Source organism: Nymphaea colorata, chromosome 11, assembly GCF_008831285.2.
Source record: "Nymphaea colorata isolate Beijing-Zhang1983 chromosome 11, ASM883128v2, whole genome shotgun sequence".
NCBI lineage: Eukaryota > Viridiplantae > Streptophyta > Magnoliopsida > Nymphaeales > Nymphaeaceae > Nymphaea > Nymphaea colorata.
In genome coordinates, this window is record NC_045148.1 from 7,394,028 (window position 1) to 7,401,492 (window position 7,465).

General features: G+C 42.1%; 1 long non-coding RNA gene across 1 annotated transcript; it reads left to right on the forward strand.

The window, feature by feature from the left end:
- Positions 1–270: 270 nt before the first annotated feature.
- Positions 271–3,503, forward strand: LOC116264934 (uncharacterized). The gene is made up of 3 exons (XR_004174943.2): positions 271–854; positions 971–1,355; positions 3,128–3,503. It is a non-coding gene; the product is annotated as an uncharacterized LOC116264934 (long non-coding RNA).
- The last annotated feature ends 3,962 nt before the right edge of the window (positions 3,504–7,465 follow it).

The following is a 7,465-nucleotide window of genomic DNA, read 5'->3' on the forward strand; positions in this document are numbered from 1 at the left end:
TTGACAAGACCGGTGCGAAGCTTTATTTAGGTAGCGATTAGATACGAAGAGACCATTCATTACTGAGTTTTAATTTTAGGGGTCTCTAATTTTCGACGACAAAAACAGCAAGCACCAAATTTTTAGCCATCAAAACCCTCATGCTTTCCGTCTGTCTGCATGCTATTTTGGTTCTGCAAGCTGCTGAAAGTCTTCTAATAATAGCCCATGATTAGCTGTATAATGGGTTCCATCCTAAATGAATTCATAAGGTGAAAGATCATCATTTTTTGTCACTTTCTTCTCGTCCTCTTTGCTTAAAATCTCATTCTAAGACATGGTTCGATTAGCGATGCATGGCCTCCTCCCAATAGATGCCTGTGATGGTTCAACGCAGAATCGGAAAACCGGGTTCTGCATTTCTGGTATCCTTCCTCTGAATCAAGCTCGGTAAATGGAGATAATGGAAAGATTCATCAGTTTTGGTTTCTCATGAATGCAATGAAAGATTCATTGGTGGACAATGGAAATGCAATAAAGGAGATTGATGATATCCAGAAGATTTGAGCGAGGCCTTCAATGAATGCAGAGGAAGGATATCAATGGAGGCCTCGGTTTCAGAATAAGCTCCATTGGAGGTATAGATCTTGTTAACTTTTACATCCGCCATAACCAGATGAACTGGATCGTGCGCATCTTTCTTCCTCTCTAGAGCTAGAGCTCCGCTAGGTAGCTCTGGAGAGTTTTGGAATCGAGGTGCAATGAGGACGAAGGGAGGACAAAGTGTGGCTGCCTCAGGTCAATTCGCTTGCACCAACCTTCGTCGTTTTGTAGGCTGTATGACACCTGTGGTTCCAACTCGATGCTTGCCAAAGGTTAGAGCAGTACCAATGCGTGTTTCAACCTTTCTTTTCTTGTTTTCCATCAAGCAGTAGCGTGTGCCGCAGCTTTTGTTACATGGAACAATTTTTTCTGCTGTGTGAATTTGCAGGCATCTTTTAAAAATCCTAATAGGTTATGGCAGCCGTGGGAAGGGGATGACATAGAATATTTCACTTTAGGAGATCTGTGGAACAGTTATAGCGAGTGAAGTGCTTATGGTGCAGGAACGCAAGTTGTATTAGATAATGAAGAAACTGTATTCCAGTACTATGTTCCCTATCTTTCTGCAATCCAAATTTACATCGATTGGAGCTCTGTGGAGGACTTGCAGTGACGAAGGTGATACAGGAAACATTTGGATGGTAAAAGGAATGGGCTACTTGTCGGGGAAGAAAAATGGAAGCTTCTGGCATGGAAAGGGGAAACTGGGCTTTCTTCATTTTCAATATTTTGAGACAGGATCTCCCCATGGAAGGATTCCGCTAGTAGACAAGGTACATGCCCTTTTTATTTAACTGTCTGTTTCTCCATGGTGAACCTGAGATCAAGTTTGATTTGAGACAAAATAAAAAAGAAGATAATAACATGCTTTAAAATGCTGTATAACTACTGTCAACATGAACCTAATTCTGCGTGGAACTGATGCAGTCTCCAGTATAGGTTGTTAACAATTATAACTAGCTGGTATGAGTTCATTCTAAACAGCTAAAGATGAATCACGTCGCTTCTACATTCAGCTAAGTTTATGCAGAACTACACATTATTGGTAGGAGAAAAATGCAGCTTTGAGGAACTTGTTCACGCTTCATAATTGTTATGTTAACATAAATGCAACCAAAGGGTGATGTAACCACGTACCTATGTCCCTTTATATTGAACTGATGGCAAAAAATGAAACTCATGCCCCAGAAAGAAATACACAAATGTTCCAAATTGTTAAGAATCTGTATTGAAACCACACAGCAATCTGTTCAATAGAGGTCCAATAGATAACTAAACTACCTAGATGAAACTGTCACCATGAAACTTACAACATCATCCTGCGATAGTCTAGTAGTTGAGATGTACAAATCTACAAACTTGGCTATGTTGCATCATGCCGCAGCCATCACCTATGAAAATTGTACCAACATTAGCTTCTTGATTGTTCTGATAATCCATCATCACCCATCTTGGCATGACAGTGCTTGCCTTTCCAATACACTACAAGAATGGATTTTCACTGAGAAATGGTTGCTCTTTATGTCACAAAAACTAGTCGTAGATCAAGATCATTGGAGATAGGCTGTCAATTTTGCTAATGTGTGGGTAGTAAGAGCATGTAGCTATGTAGAAACCTCTCTAGCAGTGACATAGGAGAAATGGATAATCAAATAAAAGCTTTAATTTGGTTACCGTCAATTAAGTTTGTTCTGATTTTTTTTTTTTATTAAGGACCCTTTAAGCAAGAGTCATTCAGTTTCTTTTAATTTTTACCAAAGACAAAATATTTGGCTAAATGTTCCGGGTCCACATGGTTTGGATGCTTGAAAACACAAAAACACCCTTCTTTAAAACATAAAAAAGCCCTCCCTCAACTTCAATGGCCATACAAAGAACTAAAAAAAAAAATCATATAGGACACAGTGAATTCACAAGGAATCACCACATCATATAGAACACCATCTCTAGGTGCTCGTCCTTTTGTAAAGGCTTTTTTTTTTTTACCTTTCTATGCTTGGACACCTCTTTATTATTCGGGTATTTTAGTTATTGGGCACCACAGCATTGTAGTTAGATCATGCCATGAGCACCAACAAGCCAACTTCTTAGTAAAAAATAAATATATATGTTCAAAAAATCCTTCCCATAACTACAAAGACTACTAGTTGAGAACTAATGGTTTGGTAGGACGCTGAGCTACGACCAACCTTGAGGTTGTTGAACTCCCACAATTGGATTACTTGATTATGCTACTGTTTCTTTGAGATTTATTTGCACCAATACTGTTTCTTGGTAGTTCAAACATATCTTCTCACGCTGAGCAGACAAAGAAAGGTCATACGCACTCATATTCCTCACTTGCGCATTTCATCAAGGGTACATGGCGAGAGAGAGAGAGAGAGAACTCTAATATCGTAGCCACAACCTGCACCAGCCACGATCCATTATTGATGTTCTATAGAGAGAGACAGAATGAGAGATGAACACACAGTTGCTCCCAAATCTTCTGCATTCCCGATAAGCTCTACGGAAGACTAACTTTTATCATCTTGCAAAGTAGCAGGTTTCGCTGGCTATGGATGTGGAAGGTTACCCTGACGAGCATCCATTTGCCCGCGTTCGTGACCAGAAGGGCAGTTTTTTTGGAGATCAAGATGATTGGTGTTGTTGTAGTACGCCTATGCCATCGTTTTATTTTTACTGAATCATCCTTCCTAATCACCACGAGCGTCGAGAAAGATGCAGGAATCGCCGCCTTCCATGGCTCCTTTGCAGACCACCTTGGCTGTCGATGGGAAATTTTTTCCTTCTAGACATATTGGCTGTGAGCCTTTCTTTAGGCCGACCTTGTCCGTCAGCAATCTTCATTCCCCTGTCTTGACGGACTACCCACCGTTGGCATCGGTGACATTTGTTGTAGCGAGATACGAGCCGGGCCTCAAATTCTCAAGGGCCTCGTTCACCATGATTTATAAGCTGTGGAGGCCTATGTCACCAGGGTGTTGGGGTGGTGCGGGAAGATTATTTATTATTATTATTATTATTAATTTATAATAATAATATATATAACAAAATTATCTTTAAACCACAAAATTATTAAATATCAAAATTGTAATTTTCCTCATTCCTTTCTTTCTTAATAACAAGGTTAGGTTTAGGGTCGGAGGAATGAGGCGAAGCGCTCTATTGTTCAGTAACGAGGGTTATTCTTACCACAATTTTGGTTTTGGGTAAATCGAATTAGATCCAGATCTAAATCAAGACCCAAACTCTATCACTTGCCGGACCATTTCATAAAAACTTCAAAATTTTAACTCAAAAACTTCAAAATTTTGACATTTGGAAGAAAAGAGTTCGGTTTTTAGTCCTGTATCGATAAAATCTTAGACAATAAAGTAACATATAATGTTTCCGCTCCTCATTGTTGTAAATCGGCGGTGGGCACCAGCACCCGAATCTGCACGCGTCGACGCGTCTGGTGACATAGGTGCAGGGCAATGAGCTTCTTCTCTTGCTGTGAGGGTTGGCATTTTGGAAGTCTCATCGTGTTGTTCGATGATTGCCAATACATGAAACCAATACTCTTGGGGTGAAGAAAAAAAAAGAAGTGCCATTAAATGAACTACATGAACTACTTTTTTGAGTGGCATTTTTTGTTTTATTAAAGGGTATTTTCGGGTGCGTGCGAGTGCCCTTCGGAGAGAGAAAACGAGGGTTTCATCACTGCGAGCACCGCCATCTTCCCGGCGGCCATGGAAGGAATGGAAGAACTTTTGGGTGAGGGTGGAGCAGCATTAGTCGGGGAGAATCTCCAGTAAGCCCAAGTGGCTACGGAATCGCAGTGTAGATGGGTAAGGGATCTTGGGGCCATCGCAGCAAGAGATGATGGAGATGGAGCCTGAGAAAGACCTGGCCTGTTTGGCTGAAGGCAGCTCAGCGTGGTGTCACCAAGCTCAAGGGCAGGAGGTGAACCATGGTGGGCCAAATAATTGACGGCTTAGATGAACCGATGATGCAAGAGATCCCTAAGGCGAAAATTCAGGATGATGATGAGGACCCTTGTGCAGTGGACAATGATTAGGAGGCTCAGGTTCTCCGTCATAGGGAATGGTCCCTCCCTAACAAGGGACAGCAAAGAATAGATCCCTCAGTGCTGGCCAAAAGGGCATGGAAAATGGGGGACACTGATTGCTAGTCGATGGGTCCTATGGCGGGAAATGAAAATGAATGAAGAGCAAACAGTCTTACTTTGGATTCGCCTGCCAGGCTTTCCCGTCAATCTCTAGAATGAATACTATTATCATCCATGGCCAAAAGCATCAACGGAGTTTTTGTAGCATTAGACCAATGCACAACGAAGAAGAAGAAGTTAGGTTTCGCGAGGATTCAACTTGAAGTTCATGTGATGTTTCGCCCACGACCATCGATCAAATTGGACTTTGGGGAAAGGCGAGTCATTAAACAAAAAGCTGTTTATGAATCTCGGATCATCTACTGTGTAAGATGCAGTGCTCTCACTCACTTTATTGCTAACTATAGACAAAATGTGGATTCTAATGAAGTGCCTCCCCTGAGCAGTCTTCTTGGGATAAAGTAACCGTAAGGGAGAAACAAAGAGTTCCTACCAAAGGCGGATGGGGGGATGACATCCCTTCAGAGGCCCATAAAACGGTTCGTACCATAGGCAGGGGCCATAAGGAGCCGATGGCGACCTCTCCCCAAGCCTCTAGCCAAATCAAAGAAATTGCTTAGCGCAGGACATTACAGATTAACGATGTTGTGGTTGAACTAGGCAAGAAGAAACCTACACAAAAGAATCTTGACATTCAAGATTGGAAGTCCAAACTCCTCCCGGTTCCCAGCCATGGCACCCTAGGTACTTGCCCGATACCTTTGGTTTCTAGTCCCTTTCAAAAGATCAGTGTTGCCAATGACAAGGAACGGACACATGGTGTAGATTTTCCTCTAGGCTTTTCATTTCTAGCAAGGGTTGAGAATAGAGGAGTGTGGTATGGAAGGAAAATACCAACCAGTCTCCAAACAGCTAGAGCCAGCCTAGGAGGGGGTGAGGGCGGCCACCTAACAAATCAAAGAACCCTTTGGTAATGAAAGGTAGAAGTCAACGAAAATTAGGGGTGGAAAAAAGCTCAGTGGAGGAGCAGGATGGCTGGACTTTGGTTTGATGGAAGAAAAGAAAGGCAAAGGTAGCAAATGGAGATGAGACTCCGAATTGGGGGAGGGAGAAAGGGAATGAAGGATTGGTGAATGTGGAAGCAGTGATGAATGAAGCAGAGGGTCCCTAAGAGGGGACAAGTTTGTAATGAAAATTGTGGTTTGGAATGTGCGGGGGAGCTGCAGGGGCAGGTGCTCAAAGAGACATCATCTCCCTACTCAATGATGTGAAGCCCGATGTTGTTTTTCTCCTTGACACCCTCGTTATGGAGTCAATCATTAGAAGTTTGAGGGGATAGCCAGGATCGCCTGTTTTTGGCTTATGGGCAGACTATCTGCATTTCAGTGCCAACCCTCTAGATGGTGGATCGCTTTACCCTTCAAAATGGGGGATTATAATAGATCGGTGAAGGTATTTAGGGTTTATCTTCAATCCTACACTCAGAAGCAATTGCTACTGTCTTCTTAAGGAGAAAAGAAACAAGAACTTATGTCATGTTATCGTGATGGGAGACTGCAATGTGATGAGATACTAGGGCGACAAAACTGGTGGGGCTTTGAATCCTCAATCCTATAGACTCTTCAATGAATTCATCTATGATAGTAATTTTCAAGAGATAAAGAGCTTGCTGAATGCCTTCACGTGGTCTAATCAAAGACAAGGAGATGAGTGTATTCTTTGTAAAATTGATTGGTGCTTCATCAAACACTACGGCTCCAATGACCTTCCGCTCGCATGTTTCCTTGAACATAGAGTTCGCCCATCATCAGATCACAAGGCTATGGTTCTAGAGTTGAGAGATTAAATATTTCAAGAGAAAAGGAAAGGAAGATTCAGTTTTTTTAAGTCATGGCTCAACGATAGTAGGGGGAGAGAGATTACCAATGAAGCTTGGGCCACAGTCCATTATGGATGCCTCATGCTGAGAGTTTTGGGTAATTTGACAGCAGTCAAGAAGAGGCTCAGTAGATGGAATAGAGAGGAGTTTGGCATGATAGATGAGACGGTGAATTCCTTGTATGCCCAACTCGAGCAGGGCCAACTAGCTATCGATCATGGCAATCTGTCTGCCACAATGGAGGAATCTGTCATCTGCCAAGAGCTGAACCAAGTCCTACCCTTAGAAGAAATTATGTGGAGAAATAAGTCTAAGGTGAGCTGGCTCAAAGAAGGAGATAGAAACACACAATATTTCCAAGCAGTTGTCAACAACCGTATTAAGAAGAATAAGATTGAAATTATGGAAGTCAATGGACACAAGTATGAAACCATGGAGGAAATTACGGAGGCAGCAAGCTCTTTCTTTGATGCCTTCATGAAGGAAGATGGTGCGACTGGAGATATTATGGAGGGTATTGGTGAGATGGTTTCAGATGAGGAGAATGTTACTCTTCTTACTCCAGTTACCATTGAAGAAGTCAAACAGGCAGTCTTTGGTCTAGATGAGGATAGCGCGCTGTAGGTCCTGATGGCTTTGCAAATGATTTTTATCGAATCATGTGGCCTACCATCTAGTACCACATCCGCCTAGCTATTAGTAATGTTTTTCAATGTGGGAAGATAGTCAAATGCACCAATCATACCAACTTAATGCTCATTCCCAAGTTTCGTGAGGCCACTCAAATTGAGGGTTTCCGACCTATTTCTCTTTTTAACAGCCTTTACAAAATCATTTCTAAAGTAATGGTTAATCGTATGCAGAGTATCTTGAACCGCATTACTAGCCTC